We start from the raw sequence: 24597 nt of genomic DNA, 5'->3' as shown, positions 1-24597 counted from the left end.
AAAGGGGTATGAGTGTTTACTAAAGGGTATTCTAAGACTTGTTACAAAGGTGTTTCACTTGTTGCCACTGTTCCATGCGCGCAGTCACTGGCTTCTTGTGGCGTTGATTGTGGGCCATTGTGTCGGTTCATGTTGCTATTGTTCCATTTGTCCTGGCGTCAGTTTCTGATCCTCAGCTGTGTCATGTGACCAACAGTCAGACTTTCCAACTGACACAGCATCTTATGTGTGGACAGGAAATCAGTTTCTCTATGTATTCCTATAGGAGCCTCAATGTCAGTCTCATAGGAATGAATAGAGAAGTAACTGACTTCCTGTCCTGTGTGGGTTGGAGATCAGAGAGTTGGTCACATGACATCGCTTTCTAGCAGGTTAGAGAATAAGCATTTTGCTAGGAGTTCTACTTTTACCTTCCTGTTTGTCAATACGTTCTGAGTTGTGTGTTCTGCCCCTGGTTGTGCAACAAGTTCTGTTTGTACCTGTTCAGATTCTGTCTGCTTGTTCTGTGTCTGAATTCTGACCTAATTTCTGTTTGCCATTCCCCAGTGTCTGTTCCATGGATTTGTGTGCATTCTGTGTGCCAGACCTTATCTTGATCAGTCTGTTGTTGCCTTGGTCTCCCATGTACTCTGCTAGCCTATTCTCCACCTGGTTCTGTCTGTGTGCTTTGCTTGTGCCTCCGATGTGCTGCACTGGAGTTTCTGTATGTCAGCTGCCAACTACACCAGGACTTTTCCAAGAGGTTGTGACCTGGTAGCTCTCCTGCAGCGAAGTCCAGATCCCTGTATAGGGGTTAAATGGTCAAAACCAAAGCTCCACCAGGATATCGCCCACAGGGCTAGCCCAACATCAGACTGATTAGTTGGCATAGTAGTTCCACAACCATTGACCATAACACGATTTTGATGCTGATGGCATGCAATAGCCAGTTTTGTTCACTACACAGCAGATGGAGCTGTGTAGTTCCAGTGCCAATATCAAGTGGACAGGCAATCAGTAGTAAAATCCTGAAATACCTCTTTAAGGTCTTGAGTAGGTGTTTTTCCCTGTATGTTTTTTTTTTTGTTAAAACTAATCAGTCATCAATCGTATTTATTTGTATTGAACTCAAAAAGTTTCCAAGGTGTATCAAATTCCATCAGTCGATATTTTTATGAAGCCAAAGTTGATTTGTGCAAAAACTTTGATTTTAATGCTGTCTCCATAGAGCAGTAAAATGTATGGGCTGCAAAATTCGTATCGACTGAAGTCTCATAAGACTTCGGTGAATCACTTTGGTATTCCTATCTGCAACTTTAAAAACATTTTTAAATAGGAATCCGAAGTCGGGTTTGGTACCGGCTGGTACCTCGGTACCAAACCCAACTTCGGATTCCTAATTTAAAATGTTTTTAAAAACGTAGATAGGAATATTGAATTAATTCACTGAAGTCTCATGCTACTTCGGGTGATACAAATTTTGCCTTCGCTGAGCCAATACATTTTAATGCTGTACAGAGACAACATTAAAATCAAAGTTTTTTAACAAATCAACTTTGGATCTATGAGCCGAAGCTCGATTCGCCCAAGACTACTTACAATATCAGTGGTGGCCATGGTTCTGCCTATAAAGAAGATATAAATAAATACAAAAAAACGACCAAAAGTGACCCTATTGCCAAGACTGAGTGTACCAATATATATTGTGGCTAAATTGGGGGCCAACTTGAGCAAATAACCCGCTACAGGCTCCCGCAACTGAAGAAAAATTGGAGCTCACAAAGTACCCATATAAAATGTAATATTTTATTGAAAAATTGATATGTGAAAGGATATACCATTAAAAAGTGGCAGAAAAAGACACCATCCCGGTAATACACACACAACAATAAATGTATCACATATATAAATAAATATATCATGTGCAAAAGTTACTGGTAATAGTAATATGGTACAAATACATAAAAAATAAAAAATTGGATGAATCTTCTATCTACAAGAATCATGAACATAAGGGCTCATGCACACGACCGTATGCCCTCCGAGACATATGGTTCGTGAGTTGGCCATATGTCCCGGAGCGGCATTCATCGTGCACACGGGAGCGCACAGCATCATAGGTTATTATGATGCTGTGCTCATCACGCCGCCAGCCAATTTTTTTTTTTTTATGTATTTGTACCATATGACTATTACTTTACAGTAACTTTTGCACATGATACATTTATTGTTGTGTGTGTATTACCGGGATGATGTCTTTTTCTGCCACTTTCCCCCCTTTTCAATGGTATATCCTTTTACATTTTTCAATAAAATGTTACATTTTATATGGGTACTTTGTGAGCTCCAATTTTTCTTCAGTTGTTTCTCTATAAAGAAGATAACTGGACAACTTATTAAGAGAACATCTTAAGAACTTATGAAGATGACAACTAAAAAATGAATAGAGGTCAACTGTCACAGCGGTGTCTCGGTCTAGTTGTTGTGCGCTGTGACACGTTTGCCGTGCATGCTGGTTGCCATGGGCAACCTGTTGTTTTGCAGCATGTTTGTGTTTTGCTTGTTCCTCCGGGTTCCTTCTCTGTCTGGTGCTGGAGAGGTTAACTACCTGGCTGGGCCACTTGGTGTTTATATTGCCTGTGGCTTATAGGCTGGAGTCAGTTTTTCTCCAGCCTCTGTTGGTGCTGGAGCTTTGCTCCTGTCCTGGGTGTTCCATCTGCCCAGTCCTTGAGGGCCACCTATTGGGACACCGATGTCTTCCCCATGTCTCCTCTTTGTCTTTTACCCTTCCTTACTTGTCTCTTTGTATGGTATGGGTTTTGTTTGGGGTGTTCTTGTATGTCTAGTTGTTATTACATGTCTGGTCTGTTGGTGTTTGTAGTCCAGCATGTTTGCTAAACATTCCCCTCTCTGTCTGTGCCTTCGGTGAGAGGTCCCCAGGGTTCCCCGGAGGGGGAACCACAAGTCAGTGAGCAGCTCTGCTTGGTGCCGTCATGCATCCTGTCCGCATGGGGGTCCAGGAAGTAATTGGTGTTGGTGTTCCATCCTGTTGCTGTGGCAGATAAGTGCTAGTTGTTCTGGTGTGTTGTATCACTGGGTTCTTACCTGCCGATCCAGTTGCTGTTCACTGTCTTCCTCTATCTTTGCTGCTAGGCCTGTGGAGACTCTTGTTTGTCCGTGCTGTGGAGGAACAGGTCATCGCTCGTTCCTTACCTTAATTTCAGGGATCATCAGGGCGACTCAGGGTCCGAGTTTCCTGTGTATGAGCCCTCCTACCATCTGGGTTTGCTCATACTGTTAGGAGTCAGGGCTAGGATCAGGGTTGCAATAGGAGGTGTCCTGCTCCCTTATCCAGGTATCCAGGCCTAGTTTCAACTCTCGCTTCCCATCGGTGTTCGTTGTGGAGTTTCCCCACACCGCACCGTGACATCAACACAACTTATGAAGGGGTAAACTCAACAATACATAGAGAGGAAAACTTATGAAGAAGACGATTCAATAACTTATGCAGAGCACAGCTCCACAACTTCTGCTGAGGACTACACAACTAGTGAAGAAGATATCTCAACAACTTATGTTTGCCCGGGGAGAAAGTGTACTTTAAAGGGAACCTGTCATCAACTTTATGCTGACCTCTTTGAGGGCAGCATAAAATAGTAACATAAATGCTGATTTCAGCGGTGTGTCACTAATGAGCTAAAAGTAAGTGGTTGCCGATAACCAGCATCATAATCATTGCAGCCCAGGCCTTGAAAAGAGTCAAATCTACTTGAGAACAGTCCTGGTTATTCCTAATCTCCTGCACTCTCGCCCATCTGCTGATGATTGGCAGTTCTCTCCTAGAGAGAAAGGAAGAAAACTAGGTAGAAGACGGTCAGTCATCAGCAGGTGGGCAGGAGAGCAGGAATTCATGAATAACCATGACTCTTCTCAGGTGGCCGTGACTCTTTTCCAGGCCCAGTCTGCAATGATTAGTGATGGATGAACATCTGCCGGGGCGGTTCGCGAACGCGATCAAATGTTCGCGAACTGCAAGTTCGCGGCGGGTCCCATTCATTTTAATGGCAAGCGAACCTGAAAAACCTTCAGCTCATATTTGCAGCCAAGAAATAATTACTAGAAGTGCACAAATAGTCCCACAACATGGACAGTGACATACCAGATGTATTATTCGAATTTGCGATCTCCATTCATTTTTGTTTTCAATGCGAAATATCGGCAATATAATTTTAGCGTACGCGCATGCGCAAATGCACTATACAGTACCCAAATGCACTATAAAGAAAGTATATTGGCATATAACACCCCGCTTCAATCTGTTTTTTTTGGGGACGACTAGTATATCACACCAGTAGAAATTATTTGTTTCAATAACGCTTGTCCCTCTATATACCTGCGGTATCGCAGCAGAACCGCACACAACTGCCGCACAATACAAATGCACTATAATATACTTTCTAACATAGAAAGTATATTATAACATTGTACAAGGAAGTCAATCCATTAGAATATACATGAAGATAAAACGTAACCTTTAACCCCTTAAAGGGTTTCTGTCACCCCACAAAACTCATTTTTTTTTTTTTTGGATAGTTAGATTCCTTATAGCGCGATATAGGAGAATATAATAGTCTTACTTACTTTCATGCGGCCGATTCTTTAGAAAACGAAGTTTTATAATATGTAAATCAGGGCTCTACCAGCAAGTAGGGCGTCTACTTGCTGGTAGCCGCAGCAGAAAACCGCCCCCTCGCCGTGTTGATTGACAGGGCCAGCCGTGATCTCCTCCTCCGGCCGGCCCTGTCAGTATTTCAAAAATCGCGCGCCTCTGGTCATTCGGCGCAGGCGCTCTGAGATGAAGAGGCTCGTCTCCTCAGCACTCCCTCAGTGCGCCTGTGCCGATGACATCACCGAAAGAGAAGACGTCATCGGCGCAGGCGCACTGAGGGAGTGCTGAGGAGACGAGCCTCCTCATCTCAGAGCGCCTGCGCCGAATGACCAGAGGCGCGCGATTTTTGAAATACTGACAGGGCTGGCTGGAGGAGGAGATCACGGCTGGCCCTGTCAATCAACACGGCGAGGGGGCGGTTTTCTGCTGCGGCTACCAGCAAGTAGACGCCCTACTTGCTGGTAGAGCCCTGATTTACATATTATAAAACTTCGTTTTCTAAAGAATCGGCCGCATGAAAGTAAGTAAGACTATTATATTCTCCTATATCGCCCTATAAGGAATATAACTATCCAAAAAAAAAAAAAAGAGTTTTGTGGGGTGACAGAAACCCTTTAAGGACTCAGCCCTATTTCACCTTAAGGACTTGGCCATCTTTTGCCAATCTGACCAGTGTCACTTTAAGTGCTGATAACTTTAAAACGCTTTGACTTATCCAGGCCATTCTGAGATTGTTTTTTCGTCACATATTGTACTTCATGACACTGGTAAAATGAAGTCAAAATAATTCATTTTGATTTATAAAAAAATACCATATTATGTATACTTTTTTTTATTTATGTAAGTTTTACACAATGATTTAATTTTTAAAGCAAAAAAATCATGTTTTAGTGTTTCCATAGTCTGAGAGCCATAATTTCAGTTTTTGGGCGATTACCTTGGGTAGGGTATGATTTTTGCGGGATGAGATGACGGTTTGATTGGCACTATTTTAGGGTGCATATGACTTTTTGATCGCTTGCTATTACACTTTTTGTGATGTAAGGTGACAAAAAATAGTTTATTTAGCACAGTTTTTATTTTACATTTTTTACGGTGTTCATCTGAGGGGTTAGGTCATGTGATATGTTTATAGAGCCAGTCGATACGGACGTGGCGATACGTATTAAGGCATTTGCCTGGATTTGTGGGAGGGGCTGAGGTCCGCCTCCAGCCTATTTAGGGCACCCCCCTTACCTGGCTCCTGCACCGTCTGAGGTCTGAGCTTTGTGAGAGGAAGTCGCTTGTTGGAGTTCTGAGGAATTTACCTACGAGCCGCTGATTTTCTGAGAGCCTTTTTTCGTCGCCGTCTGGTTCTGGTTTTGGAGCATTGCTGTTCTTTTCCCAGCTTCACTCGGTTCACTGTGGGTCGCGTTTGCCCGTCAAACTGTGAGTTATTTCGTACGGGTCAGCAGGGCCTCACGGTTGCCCCAGTACCGGTTTATCTCATTTCATCAAGGCGCACTAATGTCATGGTTCATACAAGTCACCATCATTCATTTCTGTCACACCTGTTCATACGTTCTCATCCACGATTTGCACCATCATTCTGGTCACACTCTGGCAGCATGCGGCAATGGTTCCTGGTTTAAAACCCCCTCTTTTTTCTGATGTTCTTTCACACGCTGCATTCATGTCACGGCTGCCCAGTCACCAGCAGCTCATTTCTCAGGCCCTCTGTCATCTCCCCACAGGACCGTTACGCCGGCCAGCAACCTGCTAATCTCAGCCCACTACCCGGTCTGGTTCACCCCAAACATCATGTACATCACAAGGGCAGCTGCGGTGCACCCCCCCCCCCCATTCACTTCACTTTCTCTAGCGATCGTCCCCTCCCCGTCGCCTCCTGCCTGTTGCCGCTCCGCCTGCCGCGCGGCCGATGGCGCCCGACCGCGTCCTGGGGCCTGGTCTGCGCATGCGCGGCCGGGGTTCTGCGCATGCGCGGCGATTTCGTCGGCGCATGCGCAGTGTCCCGACGACTCCGGACACATATGTTCAAATACATGGATTTCCCTGGCTCCATGTCACCCCCCCCCCCCGGTCAATCACGGGCGCAGTCGCGGGGGCCAGAGGCGGTGATACCGCACACCCCCCCCCCCCCCCCCCCCTCTCCTCCCATTTATTTACCATGCACTGGGCTCACCGCGGCCGAAACATCCCCTCACCACCTCCTGGCTGGTACCGCTCCCCCTGCCGGCCGCATCCTTGGTGCGTGGTCTGCGCGTGCGCGGCCGGGGTTCTGCGCATGCGCGGCTATTCCGTCGGCGCATGCGCGGTGTCCCGGCGGCCGTGCGCGCGGCGCTTGTGTTCGGGGGGCCGCCGTCGGGCAGCACTGATTCTTCCCAGCCCCCACATGTCACTCCTCAGTCACACCCCCCCCCGGTCATTCATGTGCGCAGTCGTGGGGGCCAGCAGCAGTACAACCACACAATCTCCCCCCCCCCCCCCCTCTTCCATTCATTACCTGCACTGGGCTCACCATGGCCGTAACGTCCCCTCACCACCTGCTGCCTGGTTGCCGCTCCCCCTGCCGCGCGGCCGCCCGCGTCCTGGGGCCTGTTCTGCGCGTGCGCGGCCGGGGTTCTGCGCATGCGCGACGGCATGTCGGCGCATGCGCGGTGTCCCGGCGGCCGTGCGCGCGGCATCTGTGTCCGGGGGGGCCGCCGCCGGGCGGCAGGGGAGGCCACAGCATGCCCCCCTTGTTACACATTCCCCAGGAGCCCCAATAAAGACAGGGAAACACATCACACCCATGAAATAAACAAACAGGGAATCATGAGCAGGCCCCTCTTGGCCAAAATCGTACATGATCTCACCATGCTGATCGCCGGAGGGGCATAGACTTCCCATCCGCATTCAGCTACAAGTGACTGTCTCCAACGGGGTCGTCACCTTTTTCACAACCATGTTCAAAAAAAAAAAAAAAAAAAATAATAATATATATTTTGCTTCATATTCAATAAACATGTGGGAATTGCGGGGGCACGGTCCAGAATGTTCCAAAAAAAAAAAAAAAAGAGAAAAATATTTTGCAGGCGCACACTTTCCGCCAGCCCATGGCCACGGCACGCACTGGTCTCGTTCACATCAGGCGCAAGCTATCATTTCATGTGTAACCGCCATGATCCTCCCGGTCATACATATGTACCACATGCATTTACGCTTTTCATCACACTATGTCATGTTTACCCTCCCCCTTATTTTTTAGGCGGTCAACCTATACTGTTTTACACTACCGTGTATCCGGAGAATTTTTCTTGGTACCAGGTACGTTCACCTGCTCATTTACCAAAATCTTCCTTACATTTCGGATGGTCCCGTTAGGGTCAGCGTGCTGGCTTTAGGGGCACGATCATCCCACTAGGTAACCCCCCCCCCCTTTCTTGGCTTCGCCGACAGTTAGTGGTCCCGCGAGGCCGACACCCCGCCTCAAACGTACGGAGGCACCTGCCCAACGCGCCACCTCGTTAGTAAGCCGCCTCGCATGTTGCATAGAGAGGGCCTCACCTGTCACTCCCTTCCCCTAGTCCTGTCTTACAGTCACCGAGAGGCCAACGCTCCTGCCACTACCACGAGTGGCCTCATTACCCCCTCGCGCCAAATCATAGGTAGAGCCTCTCAAAGCCGCTTGGCAATTAGCAGGGCCTCATCTGTCACCATGCAAGTGTAATTTTTTCGCCATTTGGCCTAGCTAGCCAGCACGATCCTGCATGGCCTCAAATTAATCAACTTTTTTTTATTGTAGTATGTCGCTGGATGGGTTGGAAAACTTCTCCCTACCTGGCACCCCTGCTAGATCTGTCACTGCCACTTCGGGAGACGATCTAGCCAGTCCAGCGTCCATCCGGTCCTGGACAATTCCTCGCATCACGGCGGAGTTGAGGAAACGGCATGTTCCCTTCCCCGCCACGGCTAGGAAAGCGGAGCTGTTCCGGCTGTTACGCGCTTCAACCGATACTAGCGATGCGGGGCAAGGACCCAGCCAGTCCGGCACCGGGGACATCCATGCCATGCTGGCCTCTCTGATGACATCCATGTCAACAATCAACGCCAGGCTGGAGAGGCTGGAAACGGTCACCACGACCCTCTCCTTGGCGGGTCCGCCACCGGCGGCATCACCGGCACCGGTCGGTTTGCCGGTGGTCACACCATCCACTAACGTGGAGGACCGGGAAGTCAACCCGGCGCATATGATTCCTGAGCACTTGAAACGGGATATCCTGGAAGGTAAGGATATAAACCTGGCCTCCCTTCTGATTGCCTCCCAGGACGTGGTCGAAAACACGACGTACGCCTATGACGAGGTGTCAGTTGTGGTCAAGTCCAGGGATGCCCGGCTCAACAGGAAATTGACCATTCCCGAATTCGTGCTGGCCTTCGGAATCTACAGAGAGGTCATCTGTGCGGTCTACCCCAACAGAAGGGAGGAATTCGACCTCTACTTACACAAACTGGTGGATTTGGGCAACAAATACGGAGGGTCAGCGTTTTATGACTATCACAGGTCTTTTTCGGCAAAGGTGGCAGGGGCTTTCTCCCAGTACGGAGTCCGCTCCAACTGGGCGAGGATCGACACGGTCATTTTTTGTCGCCACTTCGCAGGCCTTAGGACCCCAGCCTGTGCGCACTGCTCCTCCACGGCCCACACCACCAATTTCTGCCCGAACACGTCGGTCAGACAGGGCCCCTCCCAGGCAGCTGGTCCCTCCGGGGTCCCGGAGAGACTGGCCCGGGACAAACTGGGTCGGCCGATCAAATTTCTAGGCAAATCGATGATTTGCAATAATTTCAATGAGGGGTCCTGTAATTATAACGGATGTAAATTGTTACACATATGCACCAAATGTTTCCGGGCACATGCCAAGTCCATGTGTCCAAATAAAATGTTTACCAAACCGTATCTAACGACCATCAACATGCCAGTTTTTACCGCGCTCATGTCGCAACACCCCTCCAGGCATCTGTCAGATTTCCTCGTTTCAGGATTGACAGAAGGATTTCACACGGGCATCCTGTATATGCCAACAGGCACCCTGGAATGTCCCAATCTTTTATCCGCTCTACACAACCCCACCGCCATTGACGCCCTCATAGCCCAAGAGGTAACAGAGGGTTTTGTGCTAGGTCCTTTCAAAACTCCCCCATTCGCCACATGGCGCACCAACCCCATTGGCGTCGTCACTGGGAAATCTTCCCAGAAACAGAGGCTCATCATTGACCTATCGGCACCTCACGGGACGGGCAACCCCAGTCTCAACTCCCTCATTCCCTCGGAGGAATTCTCTCTGCAGTATACCACCATAGATCACGCCATCACGGCCATCAGTCAAGCAGGGGTGGGGGCATGGCTCAGCAAAACCGACATCGCCAACGCCTTCAAATTACTTCCGATTCACCCTACACTGTGGCACCTGCATGGCATCAAGTGGTCTGGGGATTATTATTTTTTCTCCCGATTGACCTTCGGGTCCAAAAGCAGCCCGGCCATCTTCGACGTGTTTGCGGAAGCATTATGCTGGTTGCTATTGAATATAGCAAGGTGCCCGCTGGTTTTACATTACCTTGATGACTTCCTATTGGTGGAAGAAAACACTTCCCCTCCTTCCAGCCTCAGAGCCACCATCAAGCTGTTCAAGGAACTGGGGGTCCCCCTCTCCACCAAGAAGACAGAGGGGCCGGACACGATCATCACCTTCCTGGGTATCCAGTTGGATTCAGCTTCGATGCAAGCCAGTTTGCCGTCCGGGAAGATCCAGGACATCCTCACCCACATAGACGGCTATCTTCAACTCAGCACCTGCAACCGCAGAGAACTACAGTCCCTGCTGGGCTCCCTGAACTTTGCCATGCGCATCATACCCCAGGGTCGCTCGTTTATTTCACGGCTTCTGCACCTCTTCCCCTTGTTCCTACACGACTCGCACAGATTGTCCCTGGATGCCCACGCTGCGGCGGATCTGGGTATGTGGAGGAGATTTCTGTCCACCTGGAATGGTAGGAGCTTGTTTCTCCCTCAGCTGTCGGACTCTTCCCCCTCTATCTGGTCAGATGCGGCATCTACCACAGGCTTTGCGGCCATATTTGGGGACGATTGGCTGTGGGGCAGCTGGCCTCCTGAGGTCCAGGGTCTGGAAGGATTCTCCACTACCTCAGCGCTTTTTGAGATCTATCCCATCGTAGCGGCTGCCGTGGCGTGGGGTCATTTATGGGCAAATCTGGCGGTCCGCTGCTACTCGGACAACCAAGCAACCTGCCAGATTATAAATAAAGGTCGTTCCAAATCCCTCACAATCATGAGGTTCATGCGAAGACTTACTTGGCTGGCCGCCTGCAACAATTTTTTCCTGCATTGTTTCCATGTCCCAGGGGTGTGCAATTCGGCTGCTGACAATTTATCTCGCTTCAAATTTCAGGCTTTTCATCAGGATCTCCCATCAGCATCACCCACTGCCTCCAGCACCCCGTCATTTCAGCAACTCATTCTGGACTAGAGGCCATCATGCGGCATAGCCAGTCTTTGTCCCACTTTTCACTATCAGTCAATACACATAGAGCATACAACAGAGCATTCACGCTGTTCAACAGATTCCTGGTAGAACACAACATCACGCACCCTTTCATCATGACGTCTGTTTTGGGATTTGCTTCCTTTTGCCACCTCAAACTAAAAATGTCATACAACACCATCAAACTGTATCTTACTGGCATTCAACATCATATGCTAATCTTGCACCCTAACTACACCAGCTTCATGGCCTCCCACCAAATCAAAACAATACTCAGAGGCATTCAGAAGACGGAACCCGCACGTCCAGCCCAAAGGCTGCCCATCAACAGTCATGTTTTCAAGGCATTATCCGACCTGCTGGACGCCACGCCTTTTGATACGAATACCAACGCGGTCATCAAAGCTGCTATTTACTTGGCCTTCTACGGGTTCCTGAGGCCCGGGGAATTCACTACCACCTCCGCATCCCAAACCTCATCTTGTCTTCTTGTCTCCCACTTATCTAAACACCTGGATCACTACGTCCTGACCTTACCTCACTCCAAGAGTAGTCAGCGTTCACCTGTCAACATCTCATATTACCCCACGCACAACAAATGGTGTCCGGTGAGGGTGCTGGACACATACAGTCAGCTTCACAGGTTCCTACCCTCTCAACCGCTACTTCAACTTCATGGATCGGTGCTCACCACGACCACCTTCATGATCCATGTCAGATCATTTCTCACCCAACTGGGCCTGGACGCGGCCAACTACTCGGGGCACTCCTTTCGCATCGGAGCTGCATCCACGGCCTCCAGTGCCAACATCCCTGCCCATGTTATCAAGAAATTGGGACGCTGGAAGTCGTCCGCTTACGCACGATACATTCCCAATCCAGCGCAAGAGTTAAGGGTGGCTTTCCAAAGCATGTCGGGTTGAGCTGTTTACATGTTTTATTGGTTACAAATAAACTGGTTTATTTCCATTTTTGCCCTCTTCTTTCTTAGGCCTACCTCGTCCTCGGTTTCGGCACACCACAACCGACTGCATTTCTTTCCCTGCTTCCCAGGGCTCTTCTCTGTACTACCGTAAGCACCTAACACAAGTATTAAGGCATTTGCCTGGATTTGTGGGAGGGGCTGAGGTCCGCCTCCAGCCTATTTAGGGCACCCCCCTTACCTGGCTCCTGCACCGTCTGAGGTCTGAGCTTTGTCCCTCCCACCACTCCACTCATTTACAACTCATTTCTTTTATGTCTTTTCCTTGGGTGGGCCCTCTTCTTTCTTAGGCCTACCTCGTCCTCGGTTTCGGCACACCACAACCGACTGCATTTCTTTCCCTGCTTCCCAGGGCTCTTCTCTGTACTACCGTAAGCACCTAACACAACTAATATGTATACTTTTTTTTCCCCCTATTTTTTACCAATTTTTTTTTTTACTTTATTTGGGGAAAAGTACGTTTTTGTTTATTTTTACTTGAAACTTTTAATTTTTTGGGGGGAAAACTTTATTTGTTCAACTTTTTTTTTCACTTTATTTTTTGTCCCACTTTGGGACTTGAACTTTTGGGGGTCTAATCCTTTACAATGCATTCCAATACTTCTGTATTGGAATGCATTGGCTGTATAAGTAATACAGTGTGTATTACTCATACAGCTTCCAGGGCCTGTGAGATCCAGGGGGCTGGATCTCACAGGCTCGTCACCGGAAGGCAGCGCGATGCCTTCCTTAGACATCGCGCTGCCTTCCATGCCATCGGGTCCCCCCTACAGCCGCATGGGGACCCGATGGCACTGCCGCACAGCCGCCACAACCGCAGGTAAAATCCGCAAACTGCAGGTCTGAATTGACCTGCGGTTTGCGGCGTTCGCCGATACGGGGGGGTCACATGACCCCCCCCCTGGCGTTGTGACAGGATGCCCGCTGAATGATTTCAGCGGGCATCCTGTTCCTATTAACCCCCGCCGCGCTGCAATGTCTGTTTAAAGTTAGGACGTACCGGTCCGCCCTGAGTCCTTAAGGACTCGGGAAACAGGGCGTACCGGTACGCCCTAAGTCCTTAAGGGGTTAATAATTTTACTATGAGGGTCCATTCACACGTCCGTAAGTGTTTTGCGGATCCGCAAAACACGGACACCGGCAGTGTGCATTCCGCAATTTGTGGACCGCACATCGCCGGCACTATAATAGAAAATGCCTAATCTTATCTGCAATTGCGGATAAGAATAGGACATTTTTTGGCGGAAACGGAAGCACAGATGCAGAAGTGCGGATCCGCGGATGCGGACAGCACATTCCGGCCCCATTGAAAATGAATGGGTCTGCACCCGTTCCGGAAAATTGCGGAACGGATGCGGACCCATTTTGCGGACGTGTGAATGGAAAAGATATCCCTAAAAATGAAAATAAATGAAATTATTAAAGTTAAGCAAAAAGCATAGATGTGGTAGGCAATAACAAGTGCTAGGCGGCACCAAATCAGGTGCTCGGCGGCACCAAATCAGAAACCATATGTCCTACCACAATCCGGGGGGTTCCAGTGCACATCGATGAATCCAGGAGGGAAAGCAAAAAAACATCCATCCCTGGGCTAGATGATGATGTGGTATTGAAGGACAGGGTGGGCAAAGAACTGTCCCTGATATTGCCCTACAGGGGGTGCTATTCTGGCCCTGATAGCCTAACCACAGACCACCCACCCTGATAAGAGCAACCCCGTCCGGAACCTTACCCTATATAAAAATGGCCCTAGTAAGCCCCTAGGCCCCTGACTTCCAGGTGATCACTATATAGATCTGGCAAAAAACACTGAATGTAAAATGGCGGCCAGATCAGGTTTATTTATAAGGTAGGGGGTATGTCCATGTGCTGAAACGTCTCAATTGGCTGTCCTCTACCACCTGATGGATGTGTCATGGGTCAAAGTTCTTCACAATGTAAAAGAATATGGCGGGCGCAAATTTCTCCATATGTTCGCATGTTCGGCGAATCGCGAACAAGCAGAGTTCGCCGTGAAACAACCGCCGGGCGAACCGCAAGGCCATCTCTAGCAATGATTGCGATGTTGGTTCTCGGCAACCACTTGCTTTTAACTTTTAAATGACAGACCGCTGAAATCTACTCCCCGGGCTCTCTGCTTTATTTTGCCGTTAGTATGGGCAGCGTAAAGTTGATGACGGGTTCCCTTTAAAGGTTAAGTAATTCTAAAAGCTGCAAACATAATTCACACCTCAAGGTTGTCAGAAGTGGAGACAGGTGAAATAACGTAGTGACAGGTTCAGACTTGTGCACCAAACCGCAAGATGACTCTTGAGTGGGCTAAGGATCTGACAGGATAATGGCCCCCACACTTCCAGCGAAAGATATTTCCTTTTGTAGCTGGCTTCATGTCCAGTCACTTACCACTGTGGTCTACTTATTATGGGTTAATTCACAAATCCCCTATGAGACCTTACAAATGACAATACAGTCTGTCTCCAGATCAATGTCTGTGGCTCTGCCGAAAAAAATAAAAAAATGGATGCAACACAGACGCCATCCGTATTTTGTGGAGCACAGAATACATCAGGTTGTGTGAACGCCCCCTCCTAGCCTGAACTGGTTCACTGTTCCTTTAAACAATACATATTTTGTACATTTGCTGGTTTGGGAAATAATTAAACCCCTTATACAAAAATACTTGACCTCATATCCTGAGCTGGTGCGTTGAACGCTTTGCCTCCTACCAGGGGCTTGCATTTCCTGCCCATTCTAAGCCGCTCTCTCTGGGAGGTTTATATATAATGCACAGACTGTAAAGGTCCACGGCTCACATTAATGTCGCCTCTAGCTGCGACCACAGACACTTCTTTCTCTCTTGACAGTAAAATAAAAGAAACTGTTTTGTCTACAGGGTGCAGCCTTTTAGCCTGATCTTTGTCCTACGCCTTTTCTTGAATTCGTTAAATGTACAGAGAAAGATTTACAGATTATAATTATAAAGGAGCGCTGCCAGGCACCCGGGCAGCTACTAAATTTTTTATTTGGGCCATTCTCACCAGGATACCCCACCGCATACTGGGCAAGCAAGCTGCATAGAGTAAGTACAATTATTTATTTATGTTCTAAATCATTAGGCAGCAGAAGCATTATACACCGTGGATAATGGACCACCCTTGCATATTTTAAGAGCACTAGAAATCGCACTTGGCACTGCTGTGGCATTTATAGAACACAGACGTAGAGGTGCAGTGTAAGCAGACCATGACTGATCATAAATCACAGTAATCATATATATATATATAGAAGAAAAATGGCGGCACAGCCTATCAACTGATAAAGTTGGGTGCACGTTCCTAGGGAATCGACTTCTTACCCCACAAGTAAATCCAGAAAATGGACGGCACTCCAGTAAGATGACAAAAATGGTGATTCCTTTATTCCACCATTTTTTTCATCTTACTGGAGTGCCGTCCATTTTCTGGATTTATATATATATATACACAGTATCTCAGAAAAGTGAGTCCACCCATCACATTTTTGTAAATACTTTATTATATCTTTTCATGGGACAACACTGAAGATCTGACACTTTGATACAATGTAAAGTAGTCCGTGTACAGCTGGTGTACCTTCAAAATAACTCAACACACGGCCATTAATGTCTGAACTGCTGGCAACAAAAGTGACTACACCCCTAAGTGAAAATGGCCAAATTGTGCCCAAAGTGTCAATATTTTGTGTGGCCACCATTATTTTCCAGCACTGCCTTAACTCTTTTGGGCATGGAGGTCACTAGAGCTTCACAGGTTGCCACTGGAATCCTCTTCCATCCTGCATGATGACATCACGGAGCTGGTGCATATTAGGCTACTTTGACACTAGCGTTTTCAATTCCGCTATTGAGATCCGTCATAGGATCTCAATAGCGGGCGGAAAACGCTTCCGTTTTGTCCCCATTCATTGTCAATGGGGACAAAACTGAACTGAACGAAACGGAGTGCGCCAAAATGCATTCCGTTCCGTTTGGTTGCGTTCCCATCACGGACAGAATAACACTGCAAGCAGCGTTTTTCTGTCCGCGATGTGGTGCGGAGCAAGATGGATCCATCATGGCTCACAATGTAAGTCAATGGGGACGGATACGTTTTCTCTGACACAATAGAAAACGGATCCGTCCCCCATTCACTTTCAATGGGCGATGATCCGTCATGGCTATATAAGATATAATACAACCGGATCCGTTCATGACAGATGCATGCGGTTGTATTATTGTAACGGAAGCGTTTTTGCAGATTCATGACGGAGCCGCAGAAAACGCTAATGTGAAAGTAGCCTTAGAGACCTTGCGCTCCTTCACCTTCCATTTGAGGATGCCCAACAGGTGCTCAATAGTGTTTAGGTCTGGAGACATGCTTGGCCAGTCCAGCATCTTACCCTCAGTTTCTTTAGCAAGGCAACGGTCATCTTGGAGGTGTGTTTGGGGTCGTTATGTTGGAATGAGGCCCATTTTCCAAGGGAGGGGATCATGCTTTGCTTCAGTAATGTATGTCACAGTACATGTTAGCATTCACGGTTCTCTCAATGAACTGTAGCTCCCCATAGCTGGCAGCACTCATGAAGCCCCAAACCATGACACTCCCACCATCATGCTTGACTGTAGGCAAGACACACTTGTCTTTGTAAATCTCACCTGATTGCCACCACACACGCTTGACACCATCCGAACCAAATAAGTTTATCTTGGTCTGATCAGACCATAGGCCATGGTTCCAGTAATCCATTTCCTTAGTCTGCTTGTCTTCAGCAAACTGTTTGTGGGCTTTCTTGTGCATCATCTTTAGAAGAGGCTTCCTTCTGGAAAGACAGCGATGCAGACCAATGTGATGCAGTGTGCGGCGTATGGTCTGAGCACTGACAGGCTGACCACCCACCCCTTTAATCTCTGCAGCAATGCTGGCAGCACTCATACATCTATTTTGAAAAGACAACCTCTGGATATGACTCTGAGCACGTGCCCTCAACTTCTTTGGTCGACCATGGCAGGGCCTGTTCTAAGTGGAACCTGTCTTCTTAAACCGCTGTATGCTCTTGGCCACCGTGCTGCAGCTCAGTTTTTTTTTGGTGTTGGCAATCTTCTTATAGCCTCTGCCATCTTTATGTAGAGCAACAATTCTTTTTTCAGATCCTCAGAGATTTCTTTGCCATAAGGTGCCGTGTTGAACTTCCAGTCACCAATATGAGAGAGTGTGAGAGCGATAACACCAAATGTATCACACCTGCTCTCCATTCACACCTGACACCTTGTAACACTAACCAGTGGCGTGCCCAGGGTGTTTGGCACCCGGGGCGGGTCATTTCTCCGGCACCTTCCCCCCCAATACTTGGCCACATACCTCTTACATCCAGGGACATCTCCTGTCATGTAGACCTTCTCTTTCCTGTTCTCCTCCGTTAGACCACCATGACAAATTCTTTCTGCCGCATCTCGTCTCTACAGAGTTTGTAACACAGACACGTTAGATTTCTCACTTGTTCCATCAACCTCCCCATCCTGGTGTCCCCACAGTGTCATCCTGCTGCCACTCCCAATACTGTGCCCGTTGTGCCCCCCAATGCCCCAGGTACTATACTGCTGAAAAAATAGTGACCCTAATAGACATAATTGAGGTCATTTATCAAACTGGTGTAAAGTAGAACTGGATTTCCAAAAGAGCTGTCAAATATGAAAGGTGGAATCTGATTGGTTGCTATGGGCAACTAAGCCAGTTCTACTTTACACCAGTTTGATAAATTACCCCAAATGTCCCTATAGTGTCTACAGCAGCTATAATGTCTACAGCAGTATATAATGTTGTGCTCCAGGCAATAATCCCTGTATAGTGTCCCCAGAAATAATAGAATGGCCCCTACAGTGCCTCCCCAATAGCAACGTCCCCCGGGCTGCCCCACACACAGTAATTTCCCTCACACTGCCCTCCATACAGTAATTTCCCTCACACTGCCCTCCATACAGTAATTTCCCACACACAGTAGTGTCCCCCACACAATAGTGTCTCCCACACTGCCCCCACACAGTAGTGTCCCCCACACAGCCCCCCGCACAGTAGTGTCCCCCACACTGCCCCCCACACAGTAGTGTCCCCCACACTGCCCCCCACACTTTAGTGTCCCCCACAGTAGTGTCCCCCACACTGCCCATATAGTAATTTCCCCCCCACATAGTAATCCCTCCCATAATAATTTACCCACACACAGTATCCCACCATATCCCCCCCCCACATCCTCCTATGTGCACCCCGACCCTCTCATGTCCCCCAAAGTTGGCACATAAAAGAAAAAAAAAACTAAAAGCTGAATACTCACCTGCGCTTGCTCGCAGAGACCCAGCACTGTGCTGCTGAGTCCCGGCACATGCGCGCGCGATGACGTCATAACGCGCGCCTGTGTCAGGATTTCACTACCGCATAGGCTTCAGGCCTACTAGGCCTGAAACCTATGGAGGTGATCGGCGGCGGGGCAGGGAACTATGCACTCCACTCCCTGCCCCGCCGCAGTATGTGGCTGTCAGCGCTTTAGCAATGAGCGCTTCCATCTGTATTGATGGAAGTGCTCATTGCTTCTGGCCTGCTGGCACCCCCGTGAGAGCCTGCACCTGGGGCGGACCGCCCCCCCCCCCCGCCCCCCTGGGCACGCCACTGCCACAAATGACTAACATGACATCAAGGAGGGAAAATGGCTAATTGGGAACAATTTGGCCATTTTCACTTAGGGGTGTACTCACTTTTGCTGCCAGCGGTTTAGACATTAATTTACACTGTTATATAAGCTGTACACGGACTACTTTACATTGTATCAAAGTGTCATATCTTCAGTGTTGTCCCATGAAAAGATAAAAGGATATAATAAATTATTTACAAAAATGTGAGGGGTGTATTCACTTTTGTGAGATACTGTATATATATATATTGTAAGAGTTAGGTAGCGGGGTGGTCGATGAACACGCTCTCTTGAGCACAGATTCCAGGCAACCTCAGTTTTCCATCAACTGTCCAGATTTATTGCCAGCGGGTGGTACATAAAATAGACATAAACAAAATTCTATACCTGTCCGGCTAACTATACAATCAGGAACTCCTGACTAACCTGGTGTCAGCTTAACACTGGACACCAAACATAACCCTATTGTTTGTACCACCTGCTATACTCACAGAGACTCCAAGCAGTTCTGTCCCCAGGCAGAGACATTCTCAGCCTTATATCAGGCTACCACACCTAAGTAGCGATTACCTGACAGCTCTAAACCCGGACTGTCAGGACGGAGTGGGGGGCCACCCTTCTCTCCCCACTCCAGCAACACAGGCCCTAAAAACCCTTTTTTTTTTTGTTTGTTTTTTACAAACCCGAATTGCAGAGAGGTCTGCGTAGACCACTGTTGAACATTTCTCTGGTTGTTATTTAAATGACAGAAATGAGGAACCTTGGGCACACATAGACCCCGTCCACTACTTCTCCAGGCACTCACATATCCTCCCCCCTGTTTCAGACCTGGGGCTGGAACACATCTGGACGTCAGACAATGTACCCGCGACAAGGCATCTGCATTTCCCATTTGGGTCCCTGGCCTGCGGTTTACCGTAAACCGGTACTCTTGTAGGGCTAAAAACCATCTTGTTACCCTCCTTTTTTTCCCCTTATTCTCACACATCCATTTTTGTGTCTTGGCCAGGGAGTCCGGTACGGTTACCTCTGGCAACAGGGGCTTCCCAGAACACCACTGCTCTAATGGGTAGGAGGTGTGGGCAGCAAGGGATAGTCGATCTTTCCACGGTTTTATAAGATTGACATGGTATACTTGCTCAGGCTTCCTCTTACCCGGTTGACGGATTTTATAGTTTACCTCATTTACTCTCTCTATCACCTCAAAGGGGCCTTGCAACTTATCCAGAAATTTACTCTCTACTGTATGGATCAGCACCATCACCCGGCCCCCTGGCGCAAAGGTCCTTACATGGGCACTGCGGTTATACACACTTTGTGCCCCCTGGGCCATATGTTCTCATACTATAGGCATCACTGCAGCTATACGATCTTGCATTTTTTCCACATGTTCAATGACACTTCTATAGGGGGTAGCTTCTTCTTCCCAGGTTTCTTTTGCTATGTCTAGCAGACCCCTAGGGTGGCGACCATATAGCAACTCAAACGGGGAGTAGCCCGTAGATGACTGAGGGACTTCACGGATGGCAAACATGAGATAGTGGAGAAGGTAATCCCAGTTTTTCCCATCTTTGTCTACTACTTTCTTAAGCATGTCTTTTAGAGTTTTATTAAATCTCTCTACCAGTCCATCAGTCTGTGGATGGTAGACAGAGGTATGCAGCTGTTTAACTTGGAACAGTTTACATAACTCCTTAATGATTCGTGACATAAAGGGGGTACCCTGATCGGTTAGGATCTCTTTTGGTATTCCCACGTGACTATTCCGTAAGGGTATAGCTTCTGGGTATTGAGTAGCGTAGTCCATGATTACTAGAATATGTGGTGGCCTCGCGCAAATCTTACAATAGGCCCCACCAGGTCCATGGCTATTCTCTCAAACGGTATCTAAATGATTGGTAGAGGTACAAGGGAACTACGGTAGTGTGTCCTAGGAGCCGAAATTTGGCACTCTGGGCAGGAGTCACAAAAATCTTTAACATTTTTATGGACCCCCGGCCAAAAGAAGCTTTGAAGGACTCTGTCTATAGTCTTTTCAGCTCCCAAATAAGCCGCCCATAAGGTGACCATGAGCAATATCTAGTACCGTTCGTCGGTACACTTTAGGAACCAATAGTTGTTCCACCAGATCCTCTCCCCTTTTTACCAGCTGGTACAATAAGTCGTTTTTCAAAGCCATATATGGGAAGAAAAGTCTGCTGTCGGGTTCCACCAGTTTACCATCGATAGACTAGGGGTGGGCGATATGGCCTAAAATTTATATTGCGATATAATTTTAAGCATGTGCGATATGCGATATATATTGCGATATATTGTTTTCTATATTGGGGAGGGGGTGTTTAAACTTTTTATTTAATAACTATTAGCCTCCTTAAGGGCTAGAACCCTTGTCATATTCACCCTAATAGAGCTCTACTAAGGTGAATAGGACTTTACACTCTCCCTGCTGCCCTGTGCTTTGTGCCCACAACAGCAGGGAGCTGACCATGGCAGCCAGCCTCTCATGTGTCCCCCCCAGCCTCTCATGTGCCCCCCCAGCCTCTGATCTGCCCCCCCAGCCTCTGATCTGCCCCCCCCCCAGCCTCTGATCTGCCCCCCCCAGCCTCTGATCTGCCCCCTATGGTAACTCAAACCCACCCCCCCTCCCCAGTATTAATCATTGGTGGCAGTGGCAATCATAGGTCTGTGCGGCGCATTGCTAATGCTATAAGCATTAGCAATCCGCCGCACAGACAGAAGAAGGAGCGCCCGGTGGCCATGGCGCACGTGAGTAAAATGCTGCTCACTAACATACCATCGCAGCCAGGACTTCAGTAGCGTGACTCCTGGCTGCCATGGTAACCGATCGGAGCCCCAGCATTACACTGCCACTGATGGGGGGGGGAGGGGGACCCTGTGGGATATGGCCGGCACATTCATTGGTGGTGCAGTGGCCACAGTCCCTCCCCTCCTCCTCCTACTCTGTCCTCATTGGTGTTCAGCGGCAGCCGCGCACAGTGGGGAGGGAGGGACTCCCTCCTTCTCCCTCCTTCTCCCTCCACTGTGCCGGCCGGCTCAGGAGAAAATGGTGCGCGATCGTATCGCGGTCCGGCGATATAGGCGATATGGCAAAAATCCATATTGTGGCCCAAATTTATATCGCATATCGCCTATACCGCCCACCCCTACGATAGACTTCACATTTTCCCTGGCTCTAGTAAGGGTGGGATCTTTTAATTGCTTAGCACCAAACTGCTTTTTCCTTACTGCAAGGTCTGGCAAATTGTCATCAAGGGAGTCTTCTCTCTCGGGACTGCTCTGACCCTCTTCTACCCCATCACTATGGTCAGAGAACTCAGGCTCCCACACCAGGACAGACAATGGAAATGATTAATTGACAGAAGTCCTTCTTAAAACTCCACCCCCTTCGATACCCGGTGGTAGGTCATCCCCTTTATGACAGGCATTTGAAAGTTTATGTTCCCATAGCTGCCAGAAATGTGGGAAATCCCTCCCCAAGATGACCCCATGCATTAACCTGGGCACTAAACCAACCCTAAATTTTTCTGCCCCGAACCGGATATTTACATCTACCATAGAAGTGTGATAACTACGGGTGTCTCCATGTATGCAGGTTACTGCAATGGTCTCCGCTTGCCATTTCCTGGGATTTACAAAGTCCGCTTTTACTAGGGTGACCAGACTGCCTAAGTCTAACAATGCACTCACATCTTTAGCTTCCACAGTAATAACACACATTTGTTTCTCCCCCCCAGTATTTTGAAATGCCACACATGCAAGCTGAGCATACAATGATAAACGGTAGTTTATAGAGGAGGCATCACACTGCATTGGTTCATCCATGCTGTAGTCCCAGTTGTGCACACGCTGTGCGCGTACCGAAAGAGTAACTCCAAGACGTGTAAGGATCTCCTTTTTTAGCTTGTCATAGTCCATAGCATCACGAGTCTCCAGGTCAAAATATGCCTTTTGGGGTTCTCCTGAAAGGAAGGGGGCCAACAGTCCTGCCCACTGTACCTTTGGCCAACCCTCTCGCTAGGCAGTCCTTCCGAAGGTGGTCAAGTAGGCTTCAATGTCATCAGCGGTTGTGTCACTACCAGAGCATTGGGACGTTCTCACAGCTCTGTTTCTCCACCCCTGTGATGATGTCACTACTAGAGCTGGGAGGAGTTCTCGCTGCTCTGTTTACTTTTGGTTTCCTTCCTCCCAGCTGTTCCTCATGCGTTTGATTTCCCTCTCTTTATATCACCCCTCCTCCTATTGTAGGGCGTGGATTATAGTTCTCATTTCAGTTGTAGCTCTTGCTTTAGTATCTTCACTTGTAGCTATCAGTTCACTGGACCTGTGTTCTGCTGCAGCAAGCACTCCGGATATTGCCAGCTGTCCTTGGATCCGTCTTCTCTGCGGCTGCAACACCTTCAGCTAAGTGTACAGACATTGTTGTGTACCTGATTATTTTCTGACTGGATCTGAGGTGGCCACGGTTCCCTCCATATACTGAGTAGGGCACCGGTGGCCGTGCCCCTTCCACTATTGTAGGGGTTACAGTGGTCATCAGTCTTAGGCACGTGGGCATGCCTCGTTCCGCCATTTGGATCCGGGCATGTGCTTTAGCAGCATAGGGAGAGCTTTGAGGGTCTGACAGGGGTCACCCTTTATCCTCCCTAGTTTGGGTCCGGTCAGTAGCTCTTTTACTGTGTATACTATTGTTGCTCACATACAGCCGTGACATTATAATCCACCAAAACCGTCCTTTTTTGACATGGATCCGCTTTCTGGCCTGGTTGACCGCATGCAGGGTCTTTCTTTGGAAGTAGCGGATCTCCATCAATCTATGACTCAGCTTCAAGCATTGGGCTCTGCTCCGGCTCATGGAGTCTGTTGCGAGCCAAAGGTCTCACTTCCGGAAACGTTCTCCGGGGGCAGTGAGAATTTTGTTCGCTTCAGAGAGGCATGCAAACTCCATTTTTGCTTGTGTCCCCACTCCTCTGCTAAGGAGGAGCAGAGGGTGAGGATTGTCATCTCCCTGCTCAGGGGTAATGCTCAGACTTGGGCTTTTTTGCTGCCATCAGGGGATCCCTCCCTTCGATCCGTGGAAAGATTTTTTGTGGCCCTGGGGCAGATTTATGATGATCCGGATCGTGTTGCTCTGGCCGAATCTAACTTACGTGTTTTATGCCAGAACAAACTGTCTGCGGAGCTTTATTGTTCTGAATTTCGGAGATGGGCAGCTGATTCGGGTTGGAATGATGCTGCACTCCGGAGTCAGTTCTGTCATGGTCTCTCAGAGAGATTGAAAGATGCATTTGCTTTCCATGAGAGACCAACGTCCTTAGAGTCTGCCATGTCATTGGCGGTACGCCTTGACAGGCGTCTAAGAGAAAGAAACGAGACCTCTCTGTCCAGCCATTCAGTGTGCAGGGGCCTCATCCTGTCTCGCTCCCCTCTGAGGAGGAGCCCATGCAGCTAGGTCGACTTGCCCCTGATAAAAGAGGATTTAGTCCTCAGAGTATGGTGTGTTTTTGTTGTGGGGGCATAGGTCATTTGGCAAATGTTTGTCCGTCTAGGAGATTCTTGAACTGTACTAAGAGCGATAATAAGAGAAAAACCTCAAAAGGTAAATCATCAAGTTCTGCTTCATCTGCTACTTTGGGCAAAGTTGATGTAGGAATTGATGCTTTTCCTCTGACCTGCAGTTCCCGTTTTCTCCTGTCTGCCAGGGT

This window comes from Bufo bufo, chromosome 2, assembly GCF_905171765.1.
Source record: "Bufo bufo chromosome 2, aBufBuf1.1, whole genome shotgun sequence".
NCBI lineage: Eukaryota > Metazoa > Chordata > Amphibia > Anura > Bufonidae > Bufo > Bufo bufo.
This window is presented reverse-complemented; position numbering follows the sequence as displayed.